Here is a 25,042-nt window from a genome sequence, read left to right as displayed (position 1 = left end):
TTTAGGAAAGTATTGAAGGGGGAAAGATATTTTTATAGAAAATTAGAAAAAGCTTCTAAATACTGTTCATTATTTAAGAAGATAGTTGTATAAATTGAATTTATCTCTTCAAGTTTAGAGGGGAACTTGGAATGAAAGCATATTAAGATAATTGGCATCTAGGAAAATTTTAAAAGTTTAAAACCCAGGGAAATTTAAGGAACTTTAGAGTGAACGTGAGAAGTTATAAAAATATAACCACATTAATTTTCCCTAATGATACTCGAGGAAAAGTTTCCAGTCCCATAATTTCTTACTAGTGTGCTGTGAAAAGAATGTTGAAAGACCATTGGGAATTGCATTTTTGGAACTCTCCAGATTCCAGCTTAAGGTAAAATGTTGAAAATTCTTTCTGGTTGAGAAAATCAATTCAGTCGAACAATAACCTTATGCCTGTTAGTGTCTGTCTTTTAACAAATACAAATAAATTATATAACTTTCAGAAAATATAGCATTCATTTGTGATGCTACTAAAGGTATCAAGTACTAGTAGTAGCTGTGTGACTCTGGAAATGGGAGAACATAACATTAAAGATATGGGCCGCTTTACCCATCAAAATATCACTGCTGCCCAATGAAGCTTTGCTCTCTTTGATTCTAACAAATCAAACAAAAATGTCATTCTAACATTGAATGACAAAAATGACAGTAAAACTTGATGGTTGCCATACTTAAGTGAAAGGGCTGTTCAGATGGACTGCCTGTTGATCCCTGGGTGGTTCTAGTTTCCCGCACCCATTTAGGAATGGGTGAGGGTGTGGGTGGAGCTGAGGTGCGGAGTGCAAGTTCACTGAGGTGGCCCATGTGGGGTTCCGACCATCAGAAAACAGCTGAGCTGCACCAGAATGATGCGCCTTAGACCATATTATCACCACAAAGGAGTAGGTGTCTTAAAACAAGGTGTCTTTCACACTTGGAAACGTCATTCTCCTCTCGTTTTGGAAGAAAAGGGGCTATACAATACACTGTAACTTACTTTTACAGTTCCATGTATAGACTGTAATGATGAGAACCTCTCCTAATCATTCAAAAGAAGAATATCCACAAGCGTAAGGAATGACTGCTGGGTATAACTGTTCAGGTGATAGATGAACACCAGGTAAAAAGATGAGAAGACTTCCCTAGTGGTAAAGAATCTACCTACCAATGCAGGAGATGTAGGAGACACGGGTTCAATTCCTGGTTGGAAAGATCCCTTGGAGAAGGAAATGGCAACCCACTCTGGGATTCTTGCCTGAAGAATCCCATGGACAGAGGAGCCTGGCGGGCTACAGTCCAAGGGGTCACAAAGACTTGGACACGACTGAGCACATGCGCACGTGTGGTCTCACACACACACACACACACACACACACACACACACACACACACACACACACACACACACACACACACGATGAGAGGGCTGTTAGAAAAGATAAATGGCTGAATACTGAGACCTGGAAAAAGAGGGATGTAACCTGGCTCACATGACTGCCTCCCAAAGGATTTTGTCAAACCCTTGTAATTATCCCAGCATAAATGGGTTGGATGCGCTGATGCTGAAGGAGGTTGAGAAAAGGGATCTTGGAGCGGCATGCTGAGTTTATTCCATCTGGGAAGGCAGTTTAGTGTGATGCATGACACAGTGGGATGCTTAACTCATGGTTAATAGACCAATACAATTGTATAGATAAATCTGTTTCCTAGAGAGGGCAAGGGTCACTTGATTTTTCTAGAAATTCATACTCAGTCATGCCTGACTCTGCTACACCAGGGACTGTAGTCTGCCAGGCTCCTCTGTCCATGGGATTCTCCAGGCAAGAATACTGAAGTGGGTTGCCATGCCCTTCTCCAGGGCATCTTTCCGACCCAGGGATTAAACCCAGGTCTCCAGCACTGGCAGGCAGATTCTCTACCACTGAGCCACCAGTGGAGAAATTCATTACAGAAATGCAAGTAAACCAAGCCATTCTGTCCTCTTTACGCTATAGTTTGGTCTGAAGTAGCCAACATACTTTGGTGTCATCATTAAATTTCATTGTGTAAAGTGCCTGCTTTTCTTTTATCTGACTTGTATGAATATAGTAATAAATACAGAATGTGTTTAGTGTTTAAAAATTGTGCTTTATATAAATCTATCTAGCTATCCATCTAACTACAGTTAGTGGCTCAGGTTGAGATGTTTGCCAGTTTCAGGTAATGTGTTTAAAATAAATTCTAATTAACATATTGCTCATACTTACTAGGCCATCAAATACTCATTTTAATTTTCATCTTATAACATCTACTTTTAATAATAGTTTAAAGCAGCCAACATAAAATGTAGAGCATCATGATTGCTATATTGCTCTTCATTCAAAATGATAATCATTTGTTTAGCCAGCTTTAATCTTTCACATTTGCCTGATAGTTTTCTATTAAAAATTTTCTAAAAATGTACGCTTCATTTCTAAACTCCAGATAGAGAGAAAAAGGAAGAAAATCTAATCATTGTATCTATATTCTAGTTAGCCTGTATTTTGTTAAAGTAATATCACATTTTAATTATTATTTTAATTACATGAATCTGTGCTCCTCTGCAAAGTTGATATAGTCAAGGTTTCTCTAGACCTTAAGGGGAAAAGGACCACATTAATAATGCTTACTTTTAGTAGTTTGCTTTTTTGTAGCTACTATTATTATAAAAAAGGTTGGTCAACAATATGAGCATTCTAAAAACACTTATGAGAGTTGAAGAAAAATCGCTAGTCATTAGTGAGACTATGGTTTACTCTCTTGTTTGTGAATGATCACATACTCAATAAAGAATTGTTGGAATGTCAACTTGATTAGGGATGAAGTGTTTGGAGAACTTTGTGATAAAAAAAAGTCAGCCCCTATTCAACAAGATCGCTGACAACTAGACACCCTACCCCAGAAACAATGAGTGCCTTGTGTGTGCAGCCAGCCTTTGTAAAGAGGAAAAGCAACAGGAACTAATGTGAGCCATGCTCGGTTCCTTTGCTCCACTCATCAAACTCATCAACCCAGAAGAACCTTTTTTTAATTGAAGTATAGTTACTTTACAGTGTTGTGTTGATTTCTGCTATCTAGCAAAGTGATTCAGTTTTATCTACGCACCAGTGTATCTCTCTGTAAAATATCCTTTCCATTGTAGTTTATCCCAGGGCGCTGACTCTAGTTCCTTGTGCTATACATGGAATAGTTTGCACACGCTAAGCCCAAACCCCCACCCTCTCCCTCCCGCTGCCCCGGCCGTGCGGGCAGCCACAGGTCTGCTCTCTATATCTGAGTCTCTTTCTGTTTGCGGATAAGCTTATTTGTGTCATGTTGATAGTTTAGATTCCACATATAAGTGATATCATATGGTATTTGTCTTTTTCTTTCTGACATGTTTCACTTTTCACTAGTATGATGATCTCTAGGTTCATGTATGTTCCTGCAAATGGCATTACTTTGTTCTTGTCTATAACTGAGTAGCATCCCACTGTGTATTTATGGAACACACCTTCTTTATCCATTCATCTATCAATGGACACAGGTTGTTTTCCATTCTTTTTTGTTATGGAGAGTGTTGCTGTGGACAAAGGACTGCATGTATCATTTTGAATTATAGTTTTGTTTGGATATACACCCAGGGGTGGATTGCTGGGTCATATGGCAACTCTTATTAGTTTTCTGAGGAACCTCCGTACTGTTCTCCATAGTAAATTACCAGTTTACACTGCCCATCAACCTTCTCTAGCATTTGTTACTTGTAGACTTTTTAATCATAGCCATTCTGACCAGTGTGAGATCATAATTCATTGTAATTGATTTGAATTTCTCTAATGATAGCTATATTGAGCATCTTTTCATGTCCAAGGGGCCACTTCTTATGTCTTGTTTTTGTTCAATCAAGTAACTAAGAGGCTAGAAGTCTTCCTCCAGTAGAAAATTCTTCCATATGAGAGAACATATCAAGAACAGGGAATATATTCTTCTCCTCTAGTTTAAGATTTAAAATAATTAACGGCAACACATTTAATGTGCTCACCATAGTTTCTTCAAGAAGCATGAATTTTACTATTGAAAATAATACACTTGGAGTTATTTAATGGAAACAGTCTTTCTTTCCTTTGAGTCCATCTCTTTGAATCCTTCTTTTAGAATTTTGAGCATGTGAAAATTGTGATATCTTACAGTTTTGTACAGAATTTATTTTTGGTAAAACAGTTTTGCTGTGCAACTATATTTTGTGCACATTCTTGTTATTTTTTCTCTTTTTTTGTAAAAGCCTAAGGTTCTAAAAACACGTCATTTAGTATATTTGATGGGAGTTCTTTCTTAAAGCTTCATTTTAAAAAAATTCAAAGTACATTTTAAAGAATTTATGATTATGGTAGTAAAAGCTAGTAAAAGCTAATGATGTCTGATTTAACCTTTTCCAGATTCCTCACTGAAAAATTGTTGAAAGTAAGTACCAAACTCAGATAATGCAAAATTTCATCAAGCCTGGAGACTTAAATGTTTCTGGGTTAGTGTTACATAATAATAGTTCATAAGATGTGTTTGAAGCAAATTATAAAACACTTGATACATAGTTACTAAGTTAATTCTTTACTCAGCATGAAAATAAATGTGGACTTAAAGCAGCTATATAAAATACGTAAGGTTAGAAATCCTTAACTATATGAACCTCTTTTCTGAAATGCTATTGTTGGCTCAAGATACTCACCTGCCTTCAGATGATAATGGCTAAAAATGAGGTTTTTTTCCCTAAAGACATTATGTTTATGGTTGTAACTGACATTAGCATTTAATTATGATTCTTCATAGTATGTTAAAATGCTGAGTGTATTGGTTTTTTTATACATCTTTGAACTAGTTTATGCACACACTTTTACCAGTTAAACAATAAGTGGCCTGACAAAGTCACGCCCACAGTGATCTTAGTCATCTGCAATTTGTGGTGTGTTGCTTACTGGTTTTAATCAAAGATTCTTTCCCACTGTCATCAGGAGAAAGAAACAAAGAGACTGAATATCATCCTGCCACTCTTTTCTTTATGGCACACATTAAAAAACCAGTGAGACAGCAACTAATATAAAATAATTTGAAACATTCCTCTGAATTGTCCTAGAAATATCACAACACTCATTCTCATTGGTTTGTTTTTTAATTTGCAAACACTTCATAAATTCTGCGTGGGGGTGCAGTGCAGCCTTATTTTTGCAAGTTAGCCATTAATGATGAGTCCTCATTCTGCTTATTTTTCCTTCTCTGTGGTGCTTAATGAGTGCGGTCTGTTTCATCACATCATAACTTGGCATTTTACTGCCTTCTGTTGCTGGTTTTGAAAAGTGTTAAGTTCTCACATTTATTTTGCTTCTTTTCTAAAAAAACAATTCAAGCAATATGGTTAGAAATCCATTAAATATTTATATACAATATTAATTATTAATTCATATCAAGCAAAAGCAATTTCATTTTTCTCTCTCCTCTTGCCTGAAATGTTGGTTTTCATGTGGAAATCCACCCCTCCCACTGTATATTGTCACAACTGGGTGTGCCATTCACAGTGATGATTCTAGCTAAACGGATGACTGCCCACCCTGAACTCTATGCCATGTCTATCAGGAGAACTTCAGAAGTGTATTTATTTATTTACTTTATTTTTATGATTGATATTTTATTGATTATTCTGAGAATCACCCCACTAGTATTCTTGCCTGAAAAATCACATGCACAGAAAAGCCTGGCAGGGTGCACGAGGTGACAGAGTCAGACCGACAGAGCACGGGCTTCATGATGATGGCATAGGCCTTTCAATATTGAAAAATGTCCTACATGTATCCTTCCTCTTATCTCACAGGGACCTCAAACTCAGCACATCCACAGATACTCTTTATTTCCCAATCTCCTCAAGTTTGTGACTTGTGTATTCTTCAGGCCTGCGGTAATATTCATACCCCACAAAATCCAGGAATCTTAGAATCATCTTTAATAACAACCTTTCCCTCAAACCACCTCCAGCTGATCGTTAAGCCATAGTAAGTCGACACTATAAACATCTTTGTGTTGCCATGACAGCAGTTATATCTCAGACCCTCTTATTTGTCTCTTGGATGGCAAAAGTTGCCTGCTATATGGAGCTTCTCTGTATCTGCATGATGGCATCTTGTTGATGAAAGACCATTTGCTTCTTAAAGGAGGATGGAAACATCAATGCTCGAAGGGATTGTTTATTATCCGAGGACATTTCTGGAGACTGTGCTTCTGTGGCTTCAGTGGTTGGTACCACACCAATGGGCTCATTCCTTGCCCCTCCAGATCTCATACCCCATCAGGGGAGCTCTGAAATAAAGCGAAAGACTCACTGATGTATGGACATTTCATGTCACCTCACGAAGAAGCAGTATTTCCTGCTGTTTTCAGAATGAGATGATTTTTAAGGAAAATGAAGCTTAAAAAAAAAAAAAACTCAACATTTCGCATAATTTTGTTGTTTTGTAGTCTTGCGGTGTTTTGCTCTCTAGAGTTTCCTGGTTGTGGGGGAGAGAGATTGCAATAGATAACCAGTCCCAGTGAAGCCTGATGGTTACATAGGCTTTGCCACATGGAAGGAATAAAAGGAGCTTTAGAAGAAGAAGAGTCCACTTTGAAGAAAGTATTTGCAAAGCAGTGTGCGCATGCTAAGTTGCTTCAGTTGTGTCTGACTCCTTGCAACCCCATGGACTGTAACCTGCCAGGCTCCTCTGTCCATGGAATTATCCCGCAAGAATACCGGAGTAGGTGGCCATGCCCTCCTCCAGGGGATCTCCTCAACTCAGAGATCGAACCCATGTCTCGTTTGTTTCCTTCATTGGCAGGCAGGTCCTTTACTACTAGTGTCATCTAGGAAGTTTGTGTAAAACAGGGCTCTCTCTCTGCCCCCATATCTCTGAAGCCTTGTGTCATCTGAAAGATGCAAAGTCTAGCATCATTATTTGTTGACTACAGACACCTGTTCACCCACACAGAAACCATCAGTGCAAGAGGGACATTGGGAGGGAACATAGTCAAAAATAATGTTCTTTTCAATTACTCCTAACGAGGCCATTTACAGACTGGATTAAACCAATGCTGGTGGGGATTGGATGGTCACTCCAAGATATCTCTAATCTGATGTAGGGACCAGCCCCAGTGACAGTGTGGACGGGAATCATGGGTGATAAAGTTGTACTTCCCTCATGAACATCTTTGAAAAGGCACCAGCTGAGTACCTGAAGTCTGTATCTGATGTGCTACATGAAACAACTGCCATTGCTTGTCTGCAGAACATGGGACTCAACACCGCGGGGTACTAGAGAGCAACAGTGGCAGAAAAGGTGAGCACGCTGTCAACTGACACGTGGCGTGTGGACAGAGGGTGGGTACTTTTAAAGGGAGTGAAAGTTGCTCAGTCGTGTCCGACTCTTTACGATCCCATGGACTATACAGCTCGTGGAATTCTGCAGGACAGAACACTGGAGTGGGTAGCCTTTCCCTCTTCCAGGGCATCTTCCCAACCCAGGGATCAAACCCAGGTCTCCCACATTGCAGGCAGATTCTTTACCAGATGAGCCACAAGAGAAGCCCAAGAATACTGGAGTGGATAGCCTTTCCCTTTTCCAGCGGATCTTCCTGACCTAGGAATTGAACCGGGGTCTCCTGCATTGCAGGCGGATTCTTTACCAGCTGAGGTATTTGAAAAGAAGAAGGTGGGAAAAGGAGAAAGCACATACAGTCCTTGAAGAACTCATCTAAGACGTCTTAGGAAAGGGTTGTTATACACTTCATTCCTTGGCCCTGACCTGACTTATTCCTGAGGATGGTTCTCAGAATAGTACCTGGTCTCCAAAATGTAAAACCCCCAGATTTCGGTAAATCATATGTTCTGTGAACTTGAGAGAATGTCTCAGAGAGGTTGCCTCCAGAAGTGATGTCTCCAGATCAGACATCGTTGTGTGGATGAAAGTTTACTGTGTAAAATTGAGTTTTCTGAGACATGTGGCTGATGAGGGAACAAAGGAGATGTGGAGGAGTGTTTCAACCAATGATCTTCAATTATCTTCTAAACGGGATTTTTCACCCCATCTTTTGGACACATTCAGCTCACGCTTTGGTTCTGCTGTCAGTGTGGCTGTAGCCAGCTTTTTTTTCTAGTCATATTAACTTGAAGTTGACTGACAGTGGTCATCAGTATTTTTCTTGCTGGACTTCTTTACACTGTGAGGAGTACTGACTAAGCAATTCAGGAATGCACTGTAAGGAGACATGTAAGGATCACGAGTGTGCATGCACTTTCTGATTATGATCTTTGTATCATTTCTTTCTAGAAAGTAACACAATAGATGTGGGGACCATCCCTAGTCTTCTAAGTGGATCCAGCTTTACACTCTTAGCTGATACTGCAGGGACTGCTGACTTTCTTGGGGATTTAATTATTTAGAGGAATCTCTACTTATGCAGGTATCACCCTGCATTTAGGAATGAATTCTGCTATTGGAGATTAATTTTTATACAGCTTATGCCTTTTTTGGATCTAATATTTTCACTTGCTCTCTGTGGAGTCTAAGAACAAACCTGCCAGCCACCTTGTCTCTTTTGACCGCCTCTCTCATCACATAATTAATTATTTGAAACCCTCCACCGTCAGCCTTAGGGACACACACTGTTTCCATGCCCCTCCCTCAGCCTCCCCCAGCCCTCCTAGGGAGTGTTCAGTGGAATCTGGTTGCAGGGTCTTTGTTTCTGTTAATATCTGTGGACTTTTCCTTTGGCTGCCAAGAAATTTAGACATAGCACATTTGCAGGCTCACGTTAGGTGTGTAGATTATGGTAAGGATTTATAGCCATGGTCCTCTACGTTATGACCTTGTTTATTTTTTACATTAATCACATGTTTAACTTACACCATCCATCACAGCTTACACACTTTTGTATTCTATGTAAAATATTATCTGGAATAATAAGCAGAATAAATCAAAATAAATGAAAAAAGTGTTTTAGTTTTCCTGCAAAAGAGGTTCATTACTTTTTTGCCTCTGAATTAAACCCATTAAATTATCTGGTTTTGTGACTGATACAAAGGGCTGTTGTTACATTATTCCCAAATCAATGTCCTACTAGTAGTAACTAGAGGCATATTCATAAGACATCATCAAATCCTGTGTTTGGAACTTGTCACTGAATGTAACCATTATTAATATTATGGACTTTAAATTTGAATTTCAGTTTTAGATACTGGGTAACATTAGAGCATGGGATGACTGCTAGTTTAAACACTAATATGATTTCTACTTTTGAATAACCTTGAGCTCTGGAATTGTTTCTGAAATTTAGAGGTAAATATCCTGAGTTCCATTGTTTTCTAAACATTTTTCTCTAAAAGAACAACAACAACAACAAAAACACCCAGCCGAAATCAACTGTAATTTAATAAAAATTACAGAAAAGCAATACTTTAAAAATTTACAAAGTGTAGTTTCAATGGAAAAAGTTAATGATCAGCTGGAATTTAATTTGTTTCTCCTTTTGGTAAAAATAAGTTGATCCTTTCATGTCAAGTATGTGCCTTGACTCTGAGAGGTTAAAAAAAAAGTTGAATATTTTGTTGTAGTTATAGTTGCTTTTATATGTTGTATTTGAAGAGTCTGAAAGTAATTATCTTTGCCAGAAGAGATCCCTTTTTATTTTTTCCATCCCACATCTTAGGTTTGAGGGGAGACTGGGGTTGAAGAGAGAGCCAGCTCTGGCCTCTCTCGCATATTTTTGCTTCATTTCTCCTCAAATGCTGTAATTTGTGTTTGCCCCTGGGTAATCAGTTCCCAAAGAATGTGTATCATGCCTGTGATAACAGTAGGACAAAGTAACTCATTTTACTCCATTTTTGTTTTAACTTATTTTGGGATTTTCCTCCACCCTCCACCCATATGGATAATGTATTTCATTGGGCATATGTAATTTACTGAGCTTTGTTATTACTATGAAACCCAATTATTGAAGAAAAAGAAAGATTGCTTCCATAAAGGCTCTCGTGTTAATCTTGTTTCAGCCTAGATTACAGGTATAGGGCCAGGCGTAAGGCATGCTTGCAAGATGCAGGGCAAGAGGGGGTTGTGTTTGGAAGAGAGAGGCTTGTGCAGCATAGCAAATTCAAGAAGCAGATTGTGGCATTTTTTTAAATTGTTTGCTGTTTGTTTTGGTTTGTCTTGTTAATGATAGAGCAGTGCATATAAATAGATGCATGTTCATTAAATACGAATGAGTGGGGTGCTTTTCGAAAGGACACTTTTTTAGTTTTGTTATGTCCTTTGGGCTGTGTTGGGTGTCCATTGCTGTGTGGGTTTTTCTCTAGTTACAGTGTGCTGGGGCTTTCTCTAGTTGCGGAGCCTGTCCTTCTCATTGCGGTGACTTATTTTGCTGAGGTTCCTGGGCTCCAGAGCACCAGCTCAGCAGTTAGGTGCTCGGGCTTACTTGCTCCTTGGCACGTGGGATCTTCCCAGACCAGGGATGGAACCTGTGTCTCCTGCGTCAACAGGTGGATCGTTACCCCTGAGCCACCAGGGAAGCCCTAAAACTACATTTTAAATATTGGGTTTCTGAATCCAGTAGTAGGAAGAGTTGAAATGTATACTTAGATTTATAGGCCCAGATTGAAGTACATTTTGTATTTAGGAGTCTCTTAATCAGTTATAAGTGTTCCCTATATTTGTTCAGTTGACTTGTTGCCAGCCTATGTGTCTGTATATGATATGGTACCTTCCTCAAAATGTTCCAATGACTTGGTTTTTTATACTCTTAATTGCAGCAAATTAAGTATGTATTTTTACGTGTGTTGTTGTTGTTCATCGCTGAGTCATGTCTGACTCTTTGGGATCTCAAGGACTGTAGCCCAGCAGGCTCCTCTGTCCATAGAATTTCCCAGGCGAGAATACTGGAGTGGACTGCCGTTTCCTTTTCCAAGGGATCTTCCCATCCCAACCCAGGGATGGAACCCACATCCCCTGCATTGACAGGCAGTTTCTTTACCACTGAGTCAGCAGGGAAGCCCCAATATTTATGTATAGTTGCTATTTAATGATATATATGAGCTGCAGCTATCCAAAAGTTAAAAAAAATTAAAAACCTAGTTTTTAGAACATGTAGACGTTTGAAAGTACCAAAGGGTCTCTGAATCTCGTACATCTTTCTCCCTTCTTCTTATAAAGGAAAACTTCAACCTCAGCCCATTGCACTGAGGTTGCCCCTCTGAAATTTCCTGCAGTAGCTCACTATTGTTGTTAAAATCAAATGCCGCGAGAATATGAAAATATATATTCCATTATACATTTTTTACTCTAATCACTCCCACTGTTCCAAAGCAGATAATTTGTGCTCTAATTATCTTTTTTTGTGAATGTTTTCTATGTTTGTATGACTTCTGCAGTTTTTCCTGCCTCTCGACATGTCTCAGCCCAAATATCTCAATCTCCTTTTCCAGATTTCAGTGTAACTATTTTCTGTGATTTTTTTGTTTTATTCTTATTTTATATTGGAGTATAGCTGGTTAACAGTGTTGTGTTTAGGTATACAATAAAATGATTCAGATGTACATATACATGTATCTAATCTTTTTCAAATTCTTTTCCCATTTAGGTTATTACACAGTATTGAGTAGAGTTCCCTGTAGTATGTACATGTCAACCCCAAACTTTCAGTTTGTTCTCTTTGAAACCTTAAATATGGAGATGGGTCTGCTGATAGTCTCACACACACAAAAAATTATCTCATAAAATAATGAACTCTTAAACTATAGGGAATCATTAGGGTCCATCAGTATGCAATTATTATTTTCAGTTATTAAGGGAAACAATTCAATAAATATAAAATATATATTATAAGTCTGAAAACATTTTTCTTATGTTGTAATGCTAAGTTAGGGAGAGTATTTTGCTTTTGAAGGTATATGTTAGTCTGAGTTATGAATTCCGCATCAGAGTGAGGTGAAACATCTGGCTCATAAAATGTCTCAAACCTCAAACCACTTTATGTATCCAGAAATGATCTTTTTCACACATTTCTATAAAACATGTAGAAATACAAGGAATGCTTCTCTGTTTGAAAGATTGCAGATGCCTTTGATATAAAATTCTTGAATTTCTTTTATGTACTTGTACCACTGGAGTTGCTATATATGCTGCATAAAATTCTTGGTCATTTTATGGATTTGAAACTTCACAGGGCTCTAACCATTTCCCATAAGTGATGGCACGCCTGAAGGTGGTCAGTGCCCGGTTCTTTTGAATTTCCGCGTAGCTGTGGTTAGTGTATCTCCACATGGTTTCTCTGTGGTTCCAGTTCCAGCATCTTAGTTGTGTTCCAGGCAGGAAGAATGACAAGAGCAAAAAATGATGTCAGCAGACAAGGCTCGATCTTCACGGGCTTCTCCAAAAGGCTTCAACAGCGTTCTGTGCATCTTATTAATAGCACATCACATTCGCAGGGCTCCCCTAGAGGCAGCACAAGAACTCTCCAGCTCTCTTTCTCCATTGCTGTTCGTTGCTCAGTTGTGTCTGACTCTCTGCAACCCATGGACTGCAACTCGCCAGGCTTCTCTGTCTTTCACTGCTTCCCTATGTCTGCTCAAATTCATGTCCATTGCATTGCTGATGCCATCCAATAATCTCATCCTCTGTCACCCCTTCTCCTCCTGCCTTCAATCTTTCCCAGCATCAGGGTCTTTTCCAGTGAGTCAGCTCTTTATATCACGTGGCCAAAGTACTGGAGCTTCAGCTTCAGTCCTTCCAATGAATATTCAGAGTTGTTTTCATTTAGAATTGACGGGTTTGATCTCCTTGTACTCTCAAGGGTTTTTTCCAGCACTGCAGTTTGAAAGCATCAATTCTTTAGCGCTCAACCTTCTTTATGGTCCAACTCTCACATCTGTACGTGACTACTGGGAAAACCATGACTATATAGTATATAATTATTTCTGTATCATCCTCGTGTCTATAACTGTGTGTATATCTATACTGTATTGGTGCCCTGAATGATATCTGTTGACAAGAAAATGGGAGAGTGAAGTGTAGAATTTGATGGGCAACCTGCCAGTCTTACCAGTTGAGCATGGAATGCATGATTATCAGTATCATTTATACTCCTAGGAATTAGGCCCTATGTCTTTGTTACGGTATCTCAAACACCTAGGAGAATGCTCGGGCTTACCATAGGTACTAAGTACATATTTTTGAAGAAAGAGTGAGAGAATGGGTGTTTGTTAACACAGAATGCCTTCAGCTTCTAACAAGGCAGTCTTCCTTTTTCCTTCATTCTTCCTCTATTCATTTTCTTCACGACTTTTGTTGCAGTGTGGCGATAGTTGATAAGGATGGGTTTCTGCTTTTACTGCAAATGTGTGTGAGACATGTGTCAGACTGCACTCGGCATGCCTAGGCAAGTGGATTTTGAGATAAACGTATTTGGATCAGAATCTGTTCTGCCTCCCTTGCCTCTCAGTCATTTGAACTGTTGCAATCACAGAAAGGTGTTGAATATTAATGAATTAACCATATTCACATGCTAGAGTCACTAAATATTAATATGAACAATGACTGAGGAGTTCACTCCAGCTGCCTTACGGATGAGAAATAGACTCAAGTCTAACAACCCTATGTTTTGTTTTACTTGGAATAGTTTCTGTTTATAGCTTTTGAAGTAACTTAACTATTCATATAGGAAAGTCACAAGTTGACATGGCATCATATACTCACACTCAAAAAGCCCTGCCAGGATTTATAGAATCACAATGCGCAGAGCTGCAGAGGTCGAGTCTCCTAACTGGTGGTCTAGCCTTCTTCCTTCTGTATTTTACCAACCCTCTAAAGAGAGCATTTCTTAAAATGGTGACGAGTGAAATTCACGTTGGGAGTTTAGTGTTCCAAGTCCCTGGGACACAATTCCATGAGAATTTGATTCAGTATCTGGTTGGAGTCCCTGAACTGGCATTTTTAACAAGGACCCTGAATGATTCTGTTGCAAGGGGAAGACAGATCACAAACTGAAAAACAGTAAAATAAATGAAAGGAGGCTTACATTATACAGCTCCTCGAAGTGTTCATGAAAATTCTTAGCAAGTAGAAACTTAGAAAAGACATGACCATCTGAATCTAAAGACAAGTGCTTTTCTAATTAAAAAATCAGAAGTGCAATGTTTAAACTTGAATAATTGTGCTAATGTTCACCATGGCAGTGCATATGCCTAAGTGCTTCATTAAAGTGTACATTTTGTAAACTCCATATCACTTGATAGATAATTTATGTGGTCTAATTGCACGAGGACCACAATTTTCACTGCAGATGACCAGCTGTGGCTGCTGTCCAAAGCAGACCTCTGTTCAAAGATCTCCACCCTTCCTCCTCTATTTCTTGTGTCATTTAATTGGGTGCTCAGGAATATATTGCATTAAGCATGAATCAACTTTTTATTTGCCTTAAATCATAATCTCTTCTGAATTTTTATTTTGATGGAAAAGGAAAAAGAAGAGGTAACTGACAAATAGAGAAGATTTGAGTTATTTAAAAGGGCTTCCCTGGTGGCTCAGACAGTAAAGAATCTGCCTGCAATGCAGGAGACCTGCGTTCGATTGCTGGGTTGGGAAGATCCCCTGGAGGAGGGCAAGGCAACCCACTCCAGTATTCTTGCCTGGGAATCGCATGGATAGAGGAACCTGGCGGGCTACAGTCCACAGCGTCGAAAAGTCTGACACAACTGAGCGACTAAACATACAGCAAAAGTAATAAAAATAAGTTGCCAAGAACCATATTATTTGCTGGAGAGAGATTGTCTTTAATTTTCAGACTAACCCTATGGGAGATGTTATCTCCACTTAATAAATTGAGACTCAGGAAGATAAAATAATAAATCTGTGTCTCATTGAAAGTAAGAATTGAAAATTAAGACTACCTTTGCCAAATTGTGTGTTTTGAACACACTGTGGTCTCTCTGTGTCTCTGTCCTTCAGTCTAACTTATTTCTCCATTTCTCCATCCTGTCTCCACTCCCCACCCCCTACCCCCACATCTACCTTCTGGATTTCCTACTTTTCTACAACTCAGCTATTTAAGCATCATCCTTTCACTGAAAATAGAATCGTTAGCTAGCAAGTGTCTTAAAACTTTACTCATAAGTTCTCTCCTAACTAGAAGTTCTATTCTATGAGGAGTCGTAGATTTTTTAAATGGGATTGTCACTTTCACAAAACATCAAAATATCTGCTCTTCTGTAGGAGAAAACTCAGGCCCAGGGAAATTAAGCAACTTCCTTACACTGCCCTATTCATTTACTGGCAGAGCTTGAATATAATTAAGTCTCTTGAATCATAATTCATTTTTTCCCTGGAATTTGAGGTTAAAGACTGCTAGTTAAATATTAAAGGAGCTCAAGCATAGCACTTCTAGGAGCATAAAAGAACTAAAAGAAGAAGAAAAATCTATTCGAAAAGTCAATTTGTTTCATAAGGTATTCATTTGGAAAGAATGATTTTTATAAATCACTTGCACTTGCAAATTCCAGAATTATGGTCTTTTCTACAAATTGATGCTGTTATGTTGTTATGTTGATGCAGGAGTAGTAGAACATGCTGCATTTCTGAATGAAACTGGCCCAATTATAAGGCATGTCTCCAATGAATTCTGCAAAGATGGTGTTTTCTCTAGTGTTAGATTTGGATAAACCAAATTATGTTTGGCAGTTCTGAAGAGGCAATTAACCATTACTAGGGTATTTTATGCACCAGTCTAAAAATTTTCACATATCAGTACTAGATGGTATGGAATAGAATTAATATTTAGCAGGGACCTATTATTGCCAGTTAACATGGAAGATGCATTACATGTGATACTAATGTCAGCCCTTGCAACTGATCTCTCAGTTGTGTCTGACTCTTTCTGACCCCATGGACTATAGCCTACTAGGTGTCTCTCTCCATGGAATTCTCCAGGCAAGAATACTGGAGTGGGTAGCCATTCACTTCTCCAGGGGACCTTTCTGACCCAGGGATCGAACCCAGGTCAACTAAATTGCAGGCAAATTCTTTATCATCTGAGCCACCAGGGAAGCCCCCAAATAAGTATATATTTTAGTAATGATCACAATATTTTGCTATTTATTTGCTATTAGGATCTTCATTTTATCAGTTCCTAAGCTAAAATTGAGAAGAGGTCACTTATTCAAGGACACATAGAGAGGGTCACCTGAAATACGTTACCTGAATCAGAGAACACTGTCATTCCAGTGTGTATCACAGTATAGTGGAATACTGTAGGAAACACATTTATCACAGACATGCCATCAGAGAAAGTAAAATAATAGTTAAATTACAGTTAATAATTGACTTAGATTAGTTTTACAGTTATTAAAATAAGTTGCATTAACCGTTTTGAAAAATGATAGTTCTGTGGTGGTTTTTTTCTCCAAAGCTTCTTAACCTAATAGTCAGCTTTATAAAATTTTGAATATTTCTGAAACCTATAAAATTACCTTTTTGTGAGGGATTGGGGGCAGGAGGAGAAGGGGACGACAGAGGATGAGATGACTGGATGGCATCACCAACTCGATGGGCATGAGTTTGCGTAAACTCTGGGAGTTTGTGATGGACAGGGAGGCCTGGCATGCTGCGATTCATGGGGTCGCAAAGAGTTAGTCACGACTGAGCGACTGAACTGAACTGATATAATAACTGCTGTGGATTTTTAAGAGAATCATGAAGCCCAAACTTTTAAGAAGTCTTTCTTCCAATATATGATCCAGGAAACCACTGCAACCAGAGCCTCTAGCCTGAGAATGAACACAGTTCTGTGGGAAGAAAAGTAGAAGCATAGAAAGAAACTATATTGTAAAATAATTAGCCTCCAACTAATAAAAATAAATGGAAAAAAAACCCAAAATGCTTTTGGTGTTAAAAAAATAAAATAAAAAAGAAGTATATTTGCAAGAAAAAAAGAAGAAAAAAACTAGTTTGTTGTGACAACCTTCACCCGAGTGTCATGCCTCACTTAAGATGAAGTCCCACCTGCAGACTTTATGAGCCCTCAAGTTGTATTGATTCTGTCGTTTGCATTGGCGTTCTGTAGCTGGCAACTAGGTGTGAATTGATTCACTCTGATGATTCAGTATTAAAGATAATTATATCCAAAGTATTGATGAATTATATTAGATACAAAAATATTTTTGAAGAAGCTTTGTTAAATACCTTTGAAAAATAAACATATTAGAATACCTAGGAAACATCTTTAAAAGGAGGGAATCAAAACCATATGGATATTAAAATATTTTTAAAGGGTAAAATAATGTAGTATGATTGATGTCCTTAACAGAAAAAAGAGAAGAATAGAGACACAGAGACAGAGAGATTTCTTAGAGAAGTCACCAAAACCATAATCCAAAGAAGAAGACTCTGTTAAACGGGACTTCTTCTTTTTTTTTTTTTGGACTTCTTCAAAATGATCTGCTTTCCTTTTGGAAAGCACTGTTAAGTGATAGATAAGCAAAAAGATGAGCAAAGGAATAAAAAAATTATTCACAAGCTATTTACCCTGTTAAAGACTTGTATCTCTTTGATAACCATAATTTTGTTTTTTATGCCTATGAATCTTTCCGTTTTGAAAATAAATTTGTTTGTATCTTTTGTTTCTTTTTAGATTCCCCATATCAGTCTATCATATTATATTTATATTTGCCTGGCTTACTTCTCTTAGTATGAAAATTTCTAGTTCTATCCATGTTGCTACAAATGACATTACTTCATTTGTTTTTATGGCTGAATAATATTACAATGTGTGCATATATATGTATGTCTCTGTGTGTGTATACACACCATGTCTTCTTTATTCATTTGTCATGTCTTCTTTATTCATTTATGTCTTCTTTATTCGTTTGACATTCATTGAATGTCAATTCAATGACATTCAAATGTCATTGAAGGGCATTTAGGTTTCTTCCATGTCTTGTTTAGTGAGATATGATTGTCATATAGCATTGTGTAACTTTAAGGAGTACAGTGTAATGATTTGACTTACATGCATAATGAAATGATTATTGCATTGTGTCATGAACATCTATCATCATTTTTAATTTTTAAATTTGGCATCTGGCACGTTAAAACATTTGACAGTCCACACTCCTATTAAGTGTTACTTAATGAAACATGATTTTGTACCCTTTCACACTGTAAACAGTATTTAGGTAAGTGGTGAATTATCTGTGTGAATTTTGATTTATTACTCTAATGCATTTGGTCTTGTTGAAATTTTAAAGAAAGAGTAAACTTTTATTAAAGGACTTGGCCATCCACATGGCCTCAGTACTGAAAGCAAACATTGATGTGATGTTTCTCCCTGAGTGTCACTCTTAGGGTTGCAATTAATTCTACAGAACAACATTGAAAAACAAGGTCACATGTTGACACTAATGTGACTAACACCGCATGACTCAATTCTGATTTTTTTTCTTTTATGCCTCTAATTCTATTGCCTAAGACCAAGAGAAAATATAAATTCTGCCCTGAGCCACTTTTTTGCCTCAACCCCCGTCTCCTTAAAAGGTAGCATTTATTCCTTTGTTCTCTGTGACTTACCTTAACTTTTTGGGTCCCTCATCAAGATGCCTTATATGCTTGAACTTGTATTTTCCTCCTCACTTATTCAAACACTAGGAGCAAGTCGTTATCATAAAGACATTACTTTGCCTTTTTTTGCCTGAGTTATTTTTGTTTGCCTGTTGAAATTTACACGTCTTTTATTTTTCTAAGTCCCTGATTTTATTGTTGGCTCATCTATTCAACCCCACCACCTTACGATGCCTCTTTATTTTCACAGCATGATATACAAAACATAAACACATGACAGACATTGTAAATTTGCCTAATTTGATTTGGGAAAAGAAATTGGGTCATTTATCTTAGTGGATTCAATATATGGTTTCAGTTGTGTGTTTAATTTTTTGGTAAACATTAAAAATTGAGACAAGCCCTGATGACCTAGCTTTTAAAAACTCCCCCCACAGTTCTACTACTGCATAATTAGGATGTTTCTCTGCAGTCAACACGGCTGTTGTATTATCAGTATAGATTTATACTCATTATTAAGGCTTTATGATATCCAACAATCACAGAGACGGATGAATTATAAGACTAATTAGATGCACCAATTTTCTTTTATAAGATTTGCATTGTTTCAAAACCTTTGTGGAGTGCTAATTGCTTAAAATTCATCATGGCGGAGTTATTATTTTTCATAGTTTAATATGTATTGTTCTGAGTGGGGAGGATTTCAGAGATGTGGTATGAAGCAGGAAATCTCCATCTTCCAAAAGATTATCATCAGTATCTGGAGAAGCTATTTGGAATTGAATCCCTTCCCAAAACCTTGTTACAGCTTTTAGACCTGTCTGTGGATTTTATAGATAATAAACTCAGTGAGTAATGATGGCCCAGAATAAAGGATACCAGGGGTCAGAAGATGCAGGTCTCAGGGTGGGCTGTGGTCATCTGCCATCATGGTGTTGGATACAGGATAAGACCACAGAGACCTCGTAGCCTTGGGAGACTTCTCCCTTTGAGTAAGATTGGTTCCCTAGAAGATCTTAGAGAGGCTGGAGACCCAGTGCTGCTGGCAAATGGGGAAATGAGGTTTGGGGTTCTAAAGGGGAACTCTAGGTACTGTGCCACCGTCCACCACAGTTGTCACACCAGAATGGTCTCTCTTGCTCCAAAGGCCAGCCTGGAGTCTTTTGTCTGGGTTTTCATTGAATGCGTGGTTGGTGGACTTTCATTTGTGTCCAGTGTAATTCTTGGACTATTGACGAGCTTAGGCGCATTGGAAAAAAATTAGAATCTTATGTATTTCCTCTACAAGAAATGTTTAATAGGTAGTTAGCTCAAATGTGAAAAGAGACCAATGACAAGCCACTGTCTCAAGGCTTTATTAAAACATTGCAGCATTAGAATAGTTTAAATGACTGTTTTGTGGGAAGGAAGTTAAGTTTTTTATAAGGTAGGATCGAGGAAGGTAGTCATGGTTTAGTTTTTGTTTTCTAGGAATGGTTCACTATTCAAATTCTCAAACTATGGGGGGAAAAGGTTGTGTTTTTCCTGGGGTAAGATGCAGAGACAGCAAGACGTGGGCCCAAATAGCTGTTGGTTGGTCAATTTGGGTTTAGTGAAAGTGGTGGAGAGGGACGGTTGAAACTAAGATATCTCAAGGGTCAGTTCACATTTTAAGGTCTCGGTTTTTCCTTTTGGACAGTTACCTTGAGGGCTAGCATGCTTAGGTCAGTTGTCAACATCAGAATGGGAACCCTGTATCTGAGACCTTGATTTGTGCCCTCCACACCTTTGGAAATCACTGAGTTTGCAGTGCATGCGGAAGCTCTTCCTACAGCTTCCATATTTCTTTGGTCACTGTATCATTTCACCAGAAGGTGTCTGTAAAGTAGCATTTACGACTCGGAGGGGGATGTAATGTAGGGCCAGGAAGCCTTGGACACTAGAAATTGAATCACTGATTGGCCTTCAAGGTCTGTCCGTTGGCCCCACTGTCTTACCTGGTACAAATCATAAAAAGACATCCCACGTTCCACCTGGATTTTCTGATCTGGGTGACCCAGGGAGTGAGAGGAGAGCCACGTGGTCAAGACTTTTTCTTCTGTGTCCCATTCTGTGTCCTTCCTGTGAGGTATTTTCAAAATGGTGAGGGTTAATCTTTAAACATGAAAACGTCAGTATTAAAGAAAAAAAAGAAAGATTTTAATTTTTGTTAATAATCTGGAATTTCAACATGAAAGGAAGGACTAAGAGCAAAAGAACAAAGAGCATGAGACAAAGAGGGCTGGTACTCAGAGGGGTTCCAGAGGGGATCTTAGATCAGGAACTTTGGATAGAAATGTCCCACATGTTGCTTTTGTCAAGATTCTTCAGAAAACTCTCTTTTATGATTTTTCTGCTTCTAAAGAATCCTTAAGGATTCTGTTTCATGTCTTCCATTAGTACGGAGGTACAAAAAACGAATTTATGTATGATGACTTTTAACTGAGATGTGACTGTAAACTTCAGTTCATACATACATATTATTACCTATATAATATAGACTCATGTATATAGACAGGTATGGTTAGGTATAATCATTCAAAAGCCTTTCACATTTTACAGCTTGTAAAAATAAAGTTTACTTAAGGCTAGCATTAGTGATTCACATTTGTCTGTTTTTCCTATTTTGATAATGTCCACATTAAGGATCAGATAATAACAATTTTACTGAACTTAGGCGCCGGGTTCCTCTGCCCATGGAATTTTGCAGGCGAGAATATTGGAGTGGGTTGCCATCTCCTTCTCCAGGGGACCTTCCCGACCCAGGGAAACCATGTCTCTTGCTTGGTGGGTGGATGTTTCATCAGTGAGCCACCAGGCTCATTCTGATCATGCCCCTGGGGTTCCCCGAACTTGTCAGGGGTGTCAAAAGTGAGAGTGGTTTTGGGGACCTATGAATTCTGAAATATTTAAACTCTAAAACATTTGTGAAATAAATAGTAACTTGAATCTTTAGATCAAGTCATTTAGAAAGATTAAACCATTAGAGATATAACCTTGTCACTATATAAATTACAATTTTACAGTGATAATAATTTAATATAATACACTATAGAAGATGTATAGCACATAATCTTTAAGCTTTTATTGTTTTCTCATTCTAGTTGGCCAAAGGAATCATGCACTTTTTCAGGAATATTATTGCATGAACCATCATGATTTTCTAATATGATTTATAAACCAATAGACTCATAAACTAAATTTTAAAAACTTCAAAATTCATCTTTATAAGTTCTTTCCTTATTTGAACTAGAACTCTTAAAAGTAATAAACAGGATTATAACTAGATTACATTTCTCAGTTGATTTGTTTCTCTGTTCTTTTTTCTAATTAGCTCATTATTTTTTAAGCAAAAGCAATCCAGTTTTTTGGTTTTTACTTCTTTTTTGACTCTGTTTATCAGAGATAGATATGCATAGAATGCAAACATGATGACTTTGATCAATATGTCTCCAAAATTTCCCAAGTGGGTAAGGAAAGGATGGGAGATGAAGAAAAATGAAAAGTAACAGGGAAGTAAGTGGGAGCTGACTTCAGACAAATATTAAATTCTCTTTGAAAATGAAGTCACTCAGTTGCGTCCAGCTCTTTGCAACCCTATGGACTGTTTCTTACCAGGCTCCTCCATCCATGGAATTTTCCAGGCAAGATTACTGGAGTGGGTTGCCATTTCCTTCTCCAGGGGATATTCCTGACCCAGGGATCAAACCCAGGTCTCCCATATTGCAGACAGACGCTTTACCATCTGAGCCACCAGGGACCCCCTAAATTATCTTTGGAAATGCCTAATTCTATTCCCTCTGCAAAGAGGAGAGAAAGCTTAGATACACAAAACTGACCTTGACATAAACACGTGCATAGTCAAACAAATGTGCACTCCACACTTACACACACACCCACACCCACCCACACACCCACACATAGACACCCCTGCACACACAAGCTTAAGGTTCATTGAATCTGGCTGAGATAAGCTAGTTTCTCCATTACGTGAACTTTTCTTGTCAGACAGCAAAGAGTCTTCTCAGGAGGATTTTCCCTTGTATGCCTCTGAATGAACAGTCTTGCTTATGTTAAAAATTCTTTGAGATGTTCACTGTAATCCTAATTTGTTCATGGGGAGTATTATGGACTGAATGTTTCCCCCAGATTCCTAGGTTGAAGTCTAACAACCTCTCCCCACCAGTGTGGACTTGGACATAGAGTCTCCAAAGAAGTAGTCAAAGTTGAATGGGGACCCAATGGTGGGGCCCTGACCTTTGTTGAATTAATGTACTTGAAAAGAAGGTTATCTGACTAGTAAGTCATCATGATTCCACAATATCTTCCTTACCTAAACTGTGCTGCAGAATGACTAATAATGCATTTCTATGACAAGTGAGTAATCTGCAAAGGCTGTATAAATGCAACCGCCAGGAATTTAGAACCTTTTTAGAAAAGTGCGTAGTGAATAGTTTCTGTGTCTTACTCATGCATTCTGAGAACCTCCTTTGTCACATTTTTCTGTGTATTAAGTCAATGTCTCCATGAAGTTTCATTCACGCTAGAAAATTACCTTTAATTATATAGCATTAAGGGCTTCCCTGGTGGCTAAGTGGTAAAGAATCTGCCTGCAATGCAGGAGCCGCAGCAGCTGCGGGTTTGATCCCTGGGTCTGGAAGATCCCCTGGAGGAGGGTATGGTAACCCTCTTCAGTATTCTTGCCTAGAGAATCCCATGGACAGAAGAGCCTCGCAGGCTATGGCCCAGAGGATCACAAAGAGTCAGACACGACTGGATTGACTTAGCACAGCTCAGAATGCAGCATTAAGCAAATGAGTGTATTATTGCATTTTCCAACTTGGATTCAATAGCACTTCATGGATGCATAGACACTGCCATGTTTGAGCTGAATCTTCATTCGTAAATTTTCTTGTTACAAATTAGCTTTTTTTAAACTGTCAACAAATTTTTCCCAAGACGTTTTTAAAATGAGCAGGCGTGGGTGTGGTGACAGGAAGAACACACTTAGACATCATCAGCTTCTCCAACTGCCCCAGGTAACCTTGGCTGTGACTCTTAACTGTGACTCTCAGAAGATGGACTTACTCCCTGTCAGACATTCCAAGTGACACAAAACAGTAACATCAGCAAAACCTGAGAAACAAAATCACTAAGAAGCAACAAGACTAGTTAATGTTTATTGGGTTGGCCAAAATCTCATTCTGCTTATTCTGTAAGATGTTACAGGAAAACCCAAACAGACTTCTTGGCCAACCCAATACTTCTTCACTTGAAATATTTTAGAGGTGTTCCTACCTAAACCCCAGTACTCTTGCCTGGAAAATCCCATGGACGGAGGAGCCTGGTAGGCTGCAGTCCATGGGGTCGCGAAGAGTCGGACACGACTGAGCGACTTCACTTTCACTTTTCACTTTTCACTTTTATGCATTGGAGAAGTAACTGGCAACCCACTCCAGTGTTCTTGCCTGGAGAATCCCAGGGATGGGGTTGCACAGAGTCGGACACGACTGAAGTGATTTAGCAGCAGCAGCTACCTAGAACTAAGCTCTTCGAGAGTTCTTCCCGAGTTGGTGTATCCCAGGTGCCTCTAACACCTCTAACCTAGGTCTTCCACCCTGATCCTTGATACCAAAAGAGGAGCAAAATGAGATTTAGGGTAGTTGAGAGAAAAAACACATCACCCACTATTTACCTGCACACCTTAAGCCAAGGTATATACTTTTTGGTATAAACTTTTGTATCCAATAGAAAGGGGGTAGTTTGCTTAATCTAAGGAAGTTTTTCCTTTCACATTTTGCATTCACCCATGTTCATAGAGTTTTTCTTCTGTTTACATTGCTTTCAAGACAAATGGAAATTTCCTTCTGCAAAGCTGTCCTTAGTGTTTGAGGTTACAGTTACAGAAATTTTTTTTTTAATAAGTGTCTGTTTAAATGAAACCACAGCCATTATTCTGTAAAAATGTAATCCCAAATTGTAAAGGTTAAAAGGTTTATATTATGGAATATTTCCTAGCTAATACATTATTATTTGGTAACCAAATTCTGTCAGTGGCTTATAAACTAACAACGGGCTTAGGAAATAAAAAAGATTTCTTATTGATGAACAAGAGATTCTTAGCAAAGTTTTTGGTGATTGAAAATTACTGTTCAAAGTATTATTGTTTTTCAGTCACATCTATATCTTTGTGACCCCATAAAAGTGTAGCAGGTATTACCTGGAACTTTAGGTAGTTGAAGGAGCTGACTCAGTTCAGTTCAGTTCAGTCGCTCAGTCGTGTCCGACTCTTTGCGACCCCATGAACCACAGCACGCCAGGCCTCCCTGTCCATCACCAACTGCCAGAGTCCATTCAAACCCATGTCCATCAAGTCAGTGATTCCATCCAGCCAT

The sequence above is a fragment of the Muntiacus reevesi genome, chromosome 4 (genome assembly GCF_963930625.1).
Source record: "Muntiacus reevesi chromosome 4, mMunRee1.1, whole genome shotgun sequence".
NCBI classification, from domain to species: Eukaryota; Metazoa; Chordata; class Mammalia; order Artiodactyla; family Cervidae; genus Muntiacus; species Muntiacus reevesi.
Note: the sequence above shows the minus strand (reverse complement) of the source record.